Genomic DNA, 12,419 nt, shown 5'->3' with positions numbered 1-12,419 from the left:
CGGAGTTGAGGAGGAACTTCTTCACTCAAAGGGTGGTGAATCTCTGGAATTCTCTGCCCGTTGAAGTGGTGGAGGCTGCCTCACTAAATATTTTTAAGAAGCGGGTTGATGGGTTTTTGATAAGAGAGGGGATTAAGGGTTATGGGGAGAGGGCAGGAAAGTGGAACTGAGCCACAACAGATCAGCCACGATCTTATTGAATGGCGGGGCAGGCTCAAAGGGCTAGACGGCCTACTCCTGCTCTATTTCTTATGTTCTTATGTTCTCAGCCAACTGATCCTCATTTGAGTTGCAATAGTTGGAGGTTGAAAAACAAACACTGAACACATGACTTGTGGATACACAAACATAACTAATTGTGAACAACAGTAGGTTTAAAAGGCAAAGGGGAATTAAGACTCTTCAATTATAATTTGCTTTTATACTCTTATTTTCACCCATTATTTTCCCCCCTCAAAAATGTAGACAGGAAGAAAAGTGAAGCTTTTCATGAGCTGAAACACATGTAATCTCAGCTGGTTTGTGCAGGAGGTACAGTATTCAGCACTTGCAAGTAAACTGAACATATCTACCAGCAATCTATATTTTATAGATCCAAACCTGATGATTATCCAATCCCACTGCAACAGATTGTCAATCTTTGCAATATGTTTAAATATGAAATTAGAAATAACTCATTACCATACCACCTAGAATTTGAAATGCTTACAAAAGTGCAGTATCCAATAACTTATTATTCCCCTTTACAAGCCAAGAAAACTTGTATTATAAGTGGCAGGAAAAGTTAGATGTTCTCTGCAATTATCAGTAGAGCGAAGCAGCTCAGAATATATGGTCAACATCTATAAATGTGAAATAGTACATACTTTGAATCAAAGCTACAAGCAATTGTCAAAAAAATTCAATTTTATTAAATTGAAAGATCCAACTTATTAATAGAATAATACCCTGCCGTCACTGCCATCAGATGCTGCTGCATATGGCATGGAAACAGTTCAGAGTGTAACAAGTGATGAAGCTACTGACTTTGTACTTGAAATTCTAAATGAAACTCAGTTGAAGATTTTTGGTAATATAAACAATGGCAATACCAGCTTCTCTATTTGGCTTTACAAAAGAGATGTCACTTGATTCATTCTAATTCTTGAAGAAACCTTTGCACTCATTCAAGCCTTAAAATTTAGAAATGGTATGGTCGCTGTTGTCTTTGTGTGCTTTGTTATTTTTTTTTTAAAAACATGGATGCTGTTCACCATATCTTGGATCAGCATTCTACAGCCTTCTGGGCTCAATAATTTTAGATCAACTTCTGCCTCCATCTTGTTTATCCCTTCATATTGCATTGACTTTATGTAGCCATTCATGCCCCATATGTATACTTTTGTTTTTAAACAAAGTCCATTATCAGTGACTGTTGCATAATGAAATTTTTTAATTTCTGGCCTTCATTTCACTTATTATTCTTGCACCCCTCCCCCAAAATAAAAATTCACAAGTCTGTATCATGAGTTCTGATTAAATATCAATGTAAAGCTTTAACTGTTCTCTCCACAGATGCCACCTGACCTACTTAGCTTTTCCAGCATTTCAGATTTTTGGCATCTGTAATATTTTTGTCTTGCTAGTTTTGCTCCCTGCCTATGGAGACAAAGTGCCAATAGCAAGAAAGATGAATGGTCTCTAAATAGCAGGACTGCTCTTTAGGTGCCAAAGCCTTCCACTCAATGCCAGGTATTTCAGTCTCACATTGAGTTCCCTTGGTATGAAAAGGCCTGCAGGCAAAGATTGAATTGACAAATATTCAAGCATGCCTGGTTTATACTGGGTGGCTGCTCATGCAACGAGTCTAATCCACAGCTTAAATGCAGTAAAGTTGGTAACCAATACCACTTCCCATTTTGAGAGGGGAGGGATAGAAGATGTTAAAAAAGGTTGAATATGACAAATGGCCTTTTTCAGCTTTGAATTATGAGTTTTGCTTGTTGATTGAAAAAAAATGTGTACATTGGGTTTTCAATCTTTAGGAATTAAAAGAATGAGCTGAAGAAAACAAAAGTAGAACATAATGACATTTTTTTTACTTATTTGCACTTGTCTATTGATCTTTAAACTGTGGGTACTTAATGAATTTGTTTTAGGATAACCTAACTGCAAAAATACATTGAAAGACAATGTAGATGCTGCCAGGAGTCAGGAAAAAAAGGTTTGACCAGTGATTTTCCCCAATTTCCTGGCTAGCGAGCAAGTATTCCTCAACCAATACCCAGAACAGAATGTCATCATTTATTTCATTGCTTTTATTTTAAGGATTTTGCAATGCACAATTTGGTTGTTGTTTTTCCTACATTACTACAGTAATTAGGTTTCAAACATTAGTAAAACATTTTGGGACATGGAAGATCAGAAATAAGATTATATAAACATTCTATCTTTACATTATTCTTTCTTCCCCTAAATGGAAGATCCAACTTTATTAAAATATAAGAGGAACAAGAGGTAATTTCAACTTCTGGTCAGATCTTTAATGCAATATGACTACCTGCTGATTGACATCTGAATTGACATGGTACAATAATTTAAAAATAAATACCGATTTAAGTAATCTTCAGAATTAGCAAGTTTATCAGTTAAGCTTTGTTAAATTACTAAAGCATTTATTATTTTGAAGGGCAGAGGAAACAGAACCATTCTTAAACTTAGAAGACATATACACTCAATGATTAGACATGAACATTAGAAATTGTTTTAAATTTCAGTTCTCCAATTCATTTCAGTTTTCCCAGGAGAATAAATATCCTATTCAAGATGCTAAAATTTCCTTTAGTTTGTAAAATAATAATACTCTTTCCATCTGTGGCAACAGTTTTGTCCAGTACAATCCTGAGCACCAAAATAGAATGGGAATTCAGTCTGAGTGGGAAGACACACTAACATGCATCCCAGACCACAGTGCAATGATATTCCAGCTCACAAAATCATCAATTTGGGTAACCAAACAAAATGGCAATGATGAGATAAGTATAAACATTACTTTTCATTGTTTAAATTGAATGATTCAAAAAAACACACGATAAAAAGTTGAATTAATTTTGTTCAAATTCAGTCATTTAAAGAAATGATTGCTGTAGATAAATTTAATTGTTCATTTAAATGAAATTTGTGGGGAAGTAAATATGCAGGACATCCATATTGGAATCAACTAGAGCAGCCATTTTGAAACCATATTTTTTTCTTCTCTCTCTACCCTGCCCCAAGACTCATTGAAATTGATTTATGCTCAAGCTGTTCTGTAGCTCATCCCATAATTACCAAGATGGACAGTATCAGCAGGATATTTTCCTTCTCCCAAAAACAACCAAGACAAAATGCAACAATCTTACTGTGGCCTCAGCTGCATTCAGCTCATCAGCAATCACAGATGAAGCAGAGGCTTAATTTCAATAGGACCTTCCAAACCCTCAAGTTTCCATCACCTAGAAGGGCAAAGGCAACATTCATGAGAACACCATCATATTCCCTTCCAAGTCACATACCATTCAGATATGCATACACATTAGAATCAAAATGCTTCAATTCCCTATCCATTATCATGGTAGGAGTACCTTCATCATATGGATTCTAACAATTCAAGAGCAACTTGACATTGAGGACAGTTACTTCCACTTCGTGACATCTGTCTAGCATCCATGCCTGAATCAAGATTGCAGTGAGCTGCTGAGCCAAAAGGCTTTGGCAGAACTTACAAAGAGGGCTAAAGAGCATGTTATTGCTTTGTGTGGGCTATTTGATGACATATTGCTTACTCATCATTTTTGATCATTGGTAAGATGATAATAGGATAGAAATTAGATTTGTGCTGTCTTCGTGTGGACATTCCATGTCTTGGTAATCTTCATGTGGATATGCCAGCATTGGACTGGGGTAAACAGTAAAAAGTCTGACAATACCAGGTTTAAGTCCAACCGATTTATTTGATAGTACACTCAGTGGTGTTGCCAGACATTTTACTTGGTAATCTTCCCCAGTGTTGGGAGATTGTACATGTATATTAGTACAAAAAGTGCCTTATATACTGAAATTGCTTAGCTGAGATGGAAGAATGTCAGCACTACTACTAAGATGATATCAAGGATCAAATCCTTTTGTGTTCAATGCATTCAGCCATTTCTTAGTGCTTTACAGTGAACCAAATCTGATGAACACTGGTATTGATAATGTTGGAGGCTCATCTTATTTTTGACTTAACGCTTCAGCTTAATCTCGATTACATTTGAGGATGCAGGTATTTAAGGAACCTGCCCCTCCAATTATTTTCCTGATTGTCCAGTACCTTGACGCAAAGCAGTAGCCTCATTTGTTGGTTTTGGTTCAGAATCTTGGTTTTATTATTTAACATGCTGACACCAGAATAGCTTCATTAACTTTTTATATTATTAACCTAGCATTGCACCTGGAGCACCCTTCTGCATTGAATAAGGTCAAATTGCTGATCATTTAAAAGTTTCTACCATTAAAAAATATTTTGCATTTCTGTTCTTCCCAAAGTAATAACTTCATATTTTCCCCACATCCTGACACCTCACCATCCACCCACTGATCCTGTTCATATCCTTTTCAAACTGTTCCCTCTTCACACTCTACTGCACCCCCACCAGCTTCATATCAGCAGCAAATTTGATTACTTTTGGTTCCTCTGTCTGAACCCAATAGCCATGGGCTCTATGCTGATCCTTGCGGCACCCACCACTTACAGCTCAGACTTGAAATGCCCCTCCAATCTTTTTTATTTTCTGTTCATTAACCAAGCCTCTCTATTTCCTAATACACTGATTTCTCTCTGCATTACCCTCAATCCCATAAAGTTCGTAAAACTGTGCTCCATTATAAAAGACAAGGGACTTGAAAAATTTAGGCATTTTAATCACACAATATCAGTAGCTTTACAATGTTGCTAGTAACTCACCAGTAATTTCATGCTTTCCAGTTGTCCACTGTATAATACATGTTAATGAATGTGCAGAGCTGCAAAAAAATTGTGCATTAAATAGCTGTAGACTCAAAAACATGAATAGCAGCAACAATAGCATAAATAAGGTCAATAAACATACTCAAACTCATACTGAACAGTATTTCTTTTAAGAATAATCTTTGTTTAAAATTTATTTATTAGTGTCACAAGTAGGCTTACATTAACACTGCAATGAAGTTATTGTGAAAATCCCCTAGTCCCCACACTCCAGTGCTTGTTCGGGTACACTGAAGGAGAATTTTGCATGGCCAATACATCTAACCAGCATGTCTTTCAGATTGTGGGAGGAAACCATGCAGACCTGAAAGGGAACGTACAAACTCTGTACAGACAGTGACCAAGCTGGAGATTGGACCAGGGTCCTTAGCACTGCTGTCTCAGTGCCAACCACTGTGCTGCCCTTGTTGACCAGTTGATAATATAACCCATCTTTGTGACAACTCATTTAAAATTACTATTTTCCAATAATTACTGAAGGTCTTATGGCTATTCAGGTTCTGTAAAAAATACAAGTATGGAATACTTCAAGTTAAGTTAGGAACAAGTATTGTAACATGGATGTGGAGAGGAAATAAAGTGGCTTTAAATAATCTATATTTGTGGGAATTATAAAAGAGTATAACTAAGTTTTTTTTCCATTTTTGTATGGAAGGGTTAAAAACCTAGTTAGCCTAATGTTAAACAAGGGTGCCTGCATGTCTGTATGTTCTGGTTTCACTTTAAACTATGTCTGCATTCTAAAAAGTCTTAAAGGAAAAAATAGGCTATTACTTAGCAACCAGGGGCCAACCTTGCATAAAAAACTTTAATGAATTTTAAGCTGGACCAGACCAAGCAGCTGCAGAAAGCGGACATTCCAAAAGGAAGAAAAGTCATCCAAGAAAACAGGGAGTTAGGACTACAATACTCATCAGGAAGTCAGTTCAGAATGACGCCAACAGCATGTGTTCAATTCCCATATTGGCTGATGTTATTCATAAAAGCCTGCCTTCTCTACTTTGCCCCTTGCCTGAGGTGTGGCAATCCTGAGTTAAATCACTGCCAGTTAGTGTCCCCCCCCCCCCCAAATAGGGAGAGCAACCTATGACCAACTGGGTCTATGGTAACCTTACTTTACTTTTATTTACTAAGAACATGAGGATAAAATCTATTTTGTAATTTGTGTTATGGGGTGGGATAGTGTGTTGTAGGTAAAATCTGTAAAGAAATATTTTATTAGAAGTTAATCAGCAATCTTGTGACTCCATTCACTTACATCTTTAAAACAAAAGTTGCTATCTATCAAGTCAGAGATCCAACCTAGGACCTGAGTTTCCAGTAACATTACCTGGGGTAAGAACTGCTTCCTCTGAAATCTAGTCAAGTGCAAATGGAGGACTATTATTACCAAGCCATATAGGAATGGCAAGTCAGCACTAAGAATTTCTCTGTCTAGCTCCTTTGGAGCACAGAGGAATATTTGACAACATTTTCCATAACACAAGCATTTGAGTTAAAACATCATTTTATGCTGAGCTAATTTTTTTTTAAATCCAATTCAATCTAATCAAGTCCAATTCAGAGTCTCAACAAGAGAGACATTCCCAACCTAGGCTGACAAGACAGGGCTCGAACCTCTGTCTCAGGCTTGATCTACATGATCCAAGCTGATTGGAGTAAGATATTGCACCTCCTCCAAGGTTTGATCTCATTTGCATCTTGGCCAAAAGACAGATGCCACTTTTAAAAGTTGCTTCAAATGAAGCTAAAATGTAACCTAATGACTTCAACCAAGTCATTGTCAATACGACATTTGATCTTAGTCAAAAGGCCGAGAAACTACAATGGGAGACATTGGGTACCAGTGACAATGTAATCAATAGCTTCATTCAGGTTGGGGGTTTCACCAGCCTCAATTCTGTAGTAACAACAACACAGAAGGCGTCAATATTCAGACATTATTTCTCTGAAGTTCACCTGCACAGTTCCAAGCTTTGCTGTTGGAAATTCGATATTGCTTTAGAAGTGTGCCTTAGAATGCAATTAGAAGTCTTTAATTAATGAAAACATTGTCTCCTGGTTAAAAGCCTTGAAAAACAAGGTGAATGAGGTAAAACTGGGTTTTTTAAAAATATGGTGTAGCACATTTATAATTACTGTTAAACAGAATCACAATCCCTAGCACGATTTCACTTTTGCTGAATGTCAAATTTCCCCCTTCTGAAAAGGCAACTTACAGCCTAAAGGTTTTTTTCCCCAAGTTTACAATATTTCAATGGCCAGCTAAATCTCAAGGCTGCATTTTAATATCATTGTACCTATAAAATTTAAATGCTAAAAGTGAAGCAATTCAGTCATTTCTTGCATCTGTGGAAAAAGAACAAAGCCAATGTTGAGAGTCTGGATGACCCTTCATCAGCTCCAAATACTGTCAGACCTGCTAAGTTTCTTCAGCATTTTCTGCTTTTGTTTCAGATACCAACATCCACAGCGTTTTGCCTTTACCTATGTTTGCTGCCTGGGAGATTACTTAGTGGAATTGATTGCTTGGGGCATGTCAGGTTCTACGGTTCTATCCCCAAACTGGCATCAGGAAATGGAAAGCCCATGCCACAGAACTCTAAATTTTGTAGACAGCTTTAAGGTTAGCAAGTGATTATTGTCACCTTGCTGATTACAACATCCTACCTGATCCTACGTGACAACAAAATGTTGCCTTGTGTACAGATACAAATGTTGAAACTCATTCTCTCCCTTTTATACACACCTCACCTGGTATAATTAATGTTGTAAAAGGTCTTTGCAGACTTTGGATTCTTAAACTTGGTTCTCGACAGCAGAGTTGCTAGCAAAGCTGTCTCACAGCACTAAGGACCCAGGTTCAATTCTGGTCTTGGGTGATTGTCTGTGTGGAGTTTGCACATTCTCCCAGTGCTCGCTTGGGTTTCCTCCAGAATTTAAAGTTAGGTTGATTGGTATGTGAACTTCCCTGTCAGTGTTAGGAGGATTATCAGGGTAAATATATGGGATTACAAGGAAAAGGTGCTAGTGGGATTGTGGTTGGTGCAGACTCAATGAGCTGAATAGCCTCCCACACTGTAGGGATTCTATGATTTTATTTTATAATTCCGAGAGGATTGTTCGAATTCTGACTCTAAACTGGCAGGGAATGCCATACAAAGCTTTAAAAAGTTTTCTTATGTCACAATTGGGCTTACGTTAACCCTACAAGTAAGTTGCTGTGAAAATCCCCTCGTCACCACACTCCAGCTAGTGCCTGTTCAGTTTACAGCATGGAAACAGGCCCTTCAACACAACTTGTCCATGTTGCCACTTTTTTTTTAAAAAAACCATTAAGCTAGTTCCAACTGCCCATGTTTGGCCCATATGCTCTATAGCCATCTTTTCCATGTAACTGTTTAAATGTTTGTAAAGGCAAAATTAACTGTACTCATCTCTCCTACTACCTCTAGCAGTTGTTCCAGACACTCACTATCCTCTGTCAAAAATCATCTCTTTGGACCCTTTTTTATCTCTCCCCTTAAACCTATGCCTTCTAGTTTTAGAGTCTCCTACCTTTGGAAAAAGATATTCAGTATCTAGCTGATCTTTGGCCCTCATTATTTTATAGATCTCTATAAGATCACCCCTCAGCCTCCGACACTCCAGAGGAGAAAGTCCCAGTCTATCTAGCCTCTCCTCAACTCATATCATCAAGTCCCAGCAGCATTTCTTCACTCTTTCTGATTTAACAATATCGTATAACAGTACTCCCAGTTTGGCCTTGTTGAAGTTTTACAAAAGTGACAAGACATCTCAACTCCTGTAGTCAGTGTTCTGACCAATAAAGCCAAGCATACTGAATGCCTTCTTCACCACTCTGTCCACTTGTGACTCCATTTTCAAAGAGCTATGAACCTGTTCTCTTTGTCCTGTAACACTCCCAGACATTCTACCACTAACTGATTAAGTGCAGCCCTTATTTGATCTATCAAAATGCAAAACTAAATTCTGACTGGTCCAATTGATCAAGAACATAAGAAATAGGAGCAGGAGTAGGCCATCTAGCCCTTCGAGCCTGAATGGCGGGGCAGGCTCGAAGGGCTAGATGGCCTACTCCTGCTCCTATTTCTTATGTTCTTGATCAATTGGACCAGTCAGAATTTAGTTTTGCATTTTGATAGATCAAATAAGGGCTGCACTTAATCAGTTAGTGGTAGAATGTCTGGGAGTGTTACAGGACAAAGAGAACAGGTTCATAGCTCTTTGAAAATGGAGTCACAAGTGGACAGAGTGGTGAAGAAGGCATTCAGTATGCTTGGCTTCATTGGTCAGAACCCACTATTATCCTTGAAAACCTTCTTCACTGTCCTATGGGATAGCACAGTAACACAGCAGTTAGCATTGTTGCTTCACAGAACAGGGACCCAGATTCAATTCCCAGCTTGGGTCACTATCTGTGTGGAATTTGCACATTCTCCCCATGTCTGCACAGGTTTCCCCCAGGTGCTCCCACATTCTGAAAAGGTGTGTAGGTTACATTGACCCAGACTGTGACAATAAGGTAAATTTCACAATAACTTCATTAGTGTTAACGTAAGCCTTATTTGTGATTAATTTAAAAAAAGCCACCAATCTTGGTGTCATTTGTAAACTTCCTAACCATGCCTCAAATTCTCATCCAAATCATTATCATTCAGGTACACTGAGGGAAAATTTAGCACAGAACATCCAAACGAAACCCACTGACTCCGCACAGTGTCGATAGTAGTCATAATGTGGGTATGCCGGCGTTGGACTGGCGTAAACACAGTAAAAAGTCTGACAACACCAGGTTTTAGTCCAACCTATTTATTTGATAATATACTCACTAGCTTTCGGGGTTACCCCCTTCGTCACCTGGGTGGACTAAAACCTGCTGTTGTCAGACTTTTTACTGTGTCCGCACAGTGAGCCAAGCCAGGAATTGAACCCAGGTTCCGAGCGCTGAGAGGCAGTAGTGCCACCTCGAAGACACAAACTGATGTTTTTCCTTGATCATTTCCCATTTCCACTCGCTCTCTTTCTCAAGAACGCAAGTGTCCAGTTGTTCTTGGTGTGGCCGATCCGCCGGGAAGGTTTTACATTGGCCTGGGTGGGGAAAATACTGAGGGAGGACCCAATACATTTAAATCACCGCCTCAAAGGAGAAACCCTGGACTCAGGGGGAGGCCGAGAAAAGCCCGATTCCAGCCGAGGCCGCGACTCCGTCTCCTCATTCTTCAAACTCTCCGCCTGATTTTAAACACAACGGCCGCCGCCGCCCGCCCGCTTATTCACAGCCTTTACCTTTCCGTGCTGCTCCCGGAGCCGTGACAGCGGCTGCGAGCGGGCCGCTTTGCCAGCGGTGCAGGGCCGACGCTGCGGATCTGCCATTTCCTTCAGAGCGGAGGCCGAGCGTCAGTTCGACAAACACTCAGGAACTGGGAGTCCTAAAGAAATGTTTATGTGGGTGATGACTGCAGCCGCCACAGCTCCTCACTCCTCGCCCGCATAGAGGGAGCAGGCCTTATCATCCACAGTGTCGGCGCGGCAAACATTTCACACTCGCATTATCGGCCCAAACCGCGCTTCGATGCCAGCTTCTCCTTCCACCCACCAAGCCACTCCACTTCCTCAGCGCCAGCCCAAACCGCAGCACGTATTAAATGGGGCGGGGGCACGGAGCACGTGAGTTGGGGGCGGGTTCGGCGGGAGCACGTGACATGCCATGGGCGGGACCGTGGTTCAGGATGGGGGCGGGTCGGCGGGGGAGCACGTGACACACTGGGGGCGGGGCCCCTGGAACACGTGTCTCCGTGCCTGGCGTATTGGGTGGAGCACGTGATAGGGTGGGACGCGTGCGCCAGTACGTGACCTTCGGAGCGGAAAGAAGGTGGTGGCAGGTGCCGCGGGGCACTGTGGTTGGTCCAGGTCACACTGCGGAGCGAGGAGGGCAACTTGCAGACATGATGTGGATGTGCCGGCGTTTGACTGGGGTAAACATAGTAAAAAGTCTGACAACACCAGGTTTTAGTCCAACCGATTTATTTGATAGTAAATTTATTTGATTTACTATCAAATAAATCGGTTGGACTAAAACCTGGTGTTGTTAGACTTTTTACTAACTTGCAGACACCCAGAGCCGCGCAGAATGTTACAGCACAGAAGGAAGCCCTTTGGCTCATCGTGTGTCCACTGGTTTTCCGAATGCGCGATTCACCCAGCGTTATTCCCCCCCCACATAATGCCGCACGTTCTTCCTCTTTCGGATAACAGAATAATTCCCTTCTGAATGTCTCAATTGAACCTGCCTCTACCACAGTCTGAGGAGGTATGTTTCACACCTAAACCACTGACTGCATATTCTATCGTCCTTGATTTTTTGGCAATTACGTGAAGTCTGTGCTTTCTCAGTACATTTATTTATTAGTGTCATAAGTAGGGTTACATTAACACTGCAATGAAGTTAGTGTGAAAATCCCCTGATTGCCACACTCCAGCACCTGTTCAAGTTAACTGAGGGAGAATTTAGCCTGACTGATGCACCTAACTAGCACGCCTTTTGGACTGTGGGCAGAAACTGGAGCACCTGAAGGAAACCCCTGCAGACACGGGGAGAACATGCAGACTCCACACTGACAATGACCCAAGGCAGGAGTTGAACCGGATCCCTGGTACTGTGAGACAGCAATGCCAACTATTGTGTCACTGAGCTGCCCCATTTGGATAATGTTGGATTACGTTTTGGATAATGTTTCTGCCAGGTTTGAACTGGAGACCTTATGTGTGTTAGATGAATGTGATAACTAGAAACAGAGCACCCACCCCCTCACCACCTCATGTTCTCAATCCTATTATGAGTGGGAGCAGTTTCTTCTTCGGTACTTTGTCTGGATTCCTCATGATTTTGAATAGCTCTATCGCATCTTCTCTCGGCCTTTTCTCCAAGGAAAACGGTCCTAACTTCACCAATCTATCTTCAAAATGAGAGATTGAACACCCAGCTGGAGAAAGAGAGCACGCACACCAGCTGAGTGTGCACAATCCCACACACCAAAAGGAGCGTCCATACCACCAGAATGTGAGGGCAAACACACCCAGTCAGAAAAATAATGTGCACCCACAGAAAGTCAGAGGCAGCGTGCAGGCACCAGCATCTGCTTCTGGGGAAATGTGTCTCACTTCTGAAAGCACCACCACCAGCAAATGGAGAATGGTGGTGCAATGTAAACATTTGCTTCTCATGCACTGATTTACAACTATTATAGGTGTCAATGTTTCAAATTGCACATCATTGTCCTTGTGATGACTGCACATATTCACCTGTAAATATATGCTAAGTTTGATGTATAACCAGAGATAGACTGCATAAATGCAAGTTAAATAATTT

At 40.6% G+C, this 12,419-nt stretch overlaps 1 long non-coding RNA gene across 1 annotated transcript; it reads right to left on the bottom strand.

Annotated features, from left to right (window-relative positions):
* Positions 1-1,236: 1,236 nt before the first annotated feature.
* LOC145341898 (uncharacterized) lies at positions 1,237-10,667 on the bottom strand. The gene is made up of 3 exons (XR_013886462.1): positions 10,337-10,667; positions 4,964-5,022; positions 1,237-3,473 (listed from the first exon to the last, which is right to left on the bottom strand). It is a non-coding gene; the product is annotated as an uncharacterized LOC145341898 (long non-coding RNA).
* Between the last annotated feature and the right edge of the window lie 1,752 nt (positions 10,668-12,419).

Source organism: Carcharhinus amblyrhynchos, chromosome 4 (assembly GCF_965287045.1).
Source record: "Carcharhinus amblyrhynchos chromosome 4, sCarAmb.v2.hapA, whole genome shotgun sequence".
Taxonomy (NCBI): domain Eukaryota; kingdom Metazoa; phylum Chordata; class Chondrichthyes; order Carcharhiniformes; family Carcharhinidae; genus Carcharhinus; species Carcharhinus amblyrhynchos.
The sequence above is the reverse complement of the archived record's forward strand: the minus strand, read 5'-3'. Positions and strand labels throughout refer to the sequence as shown.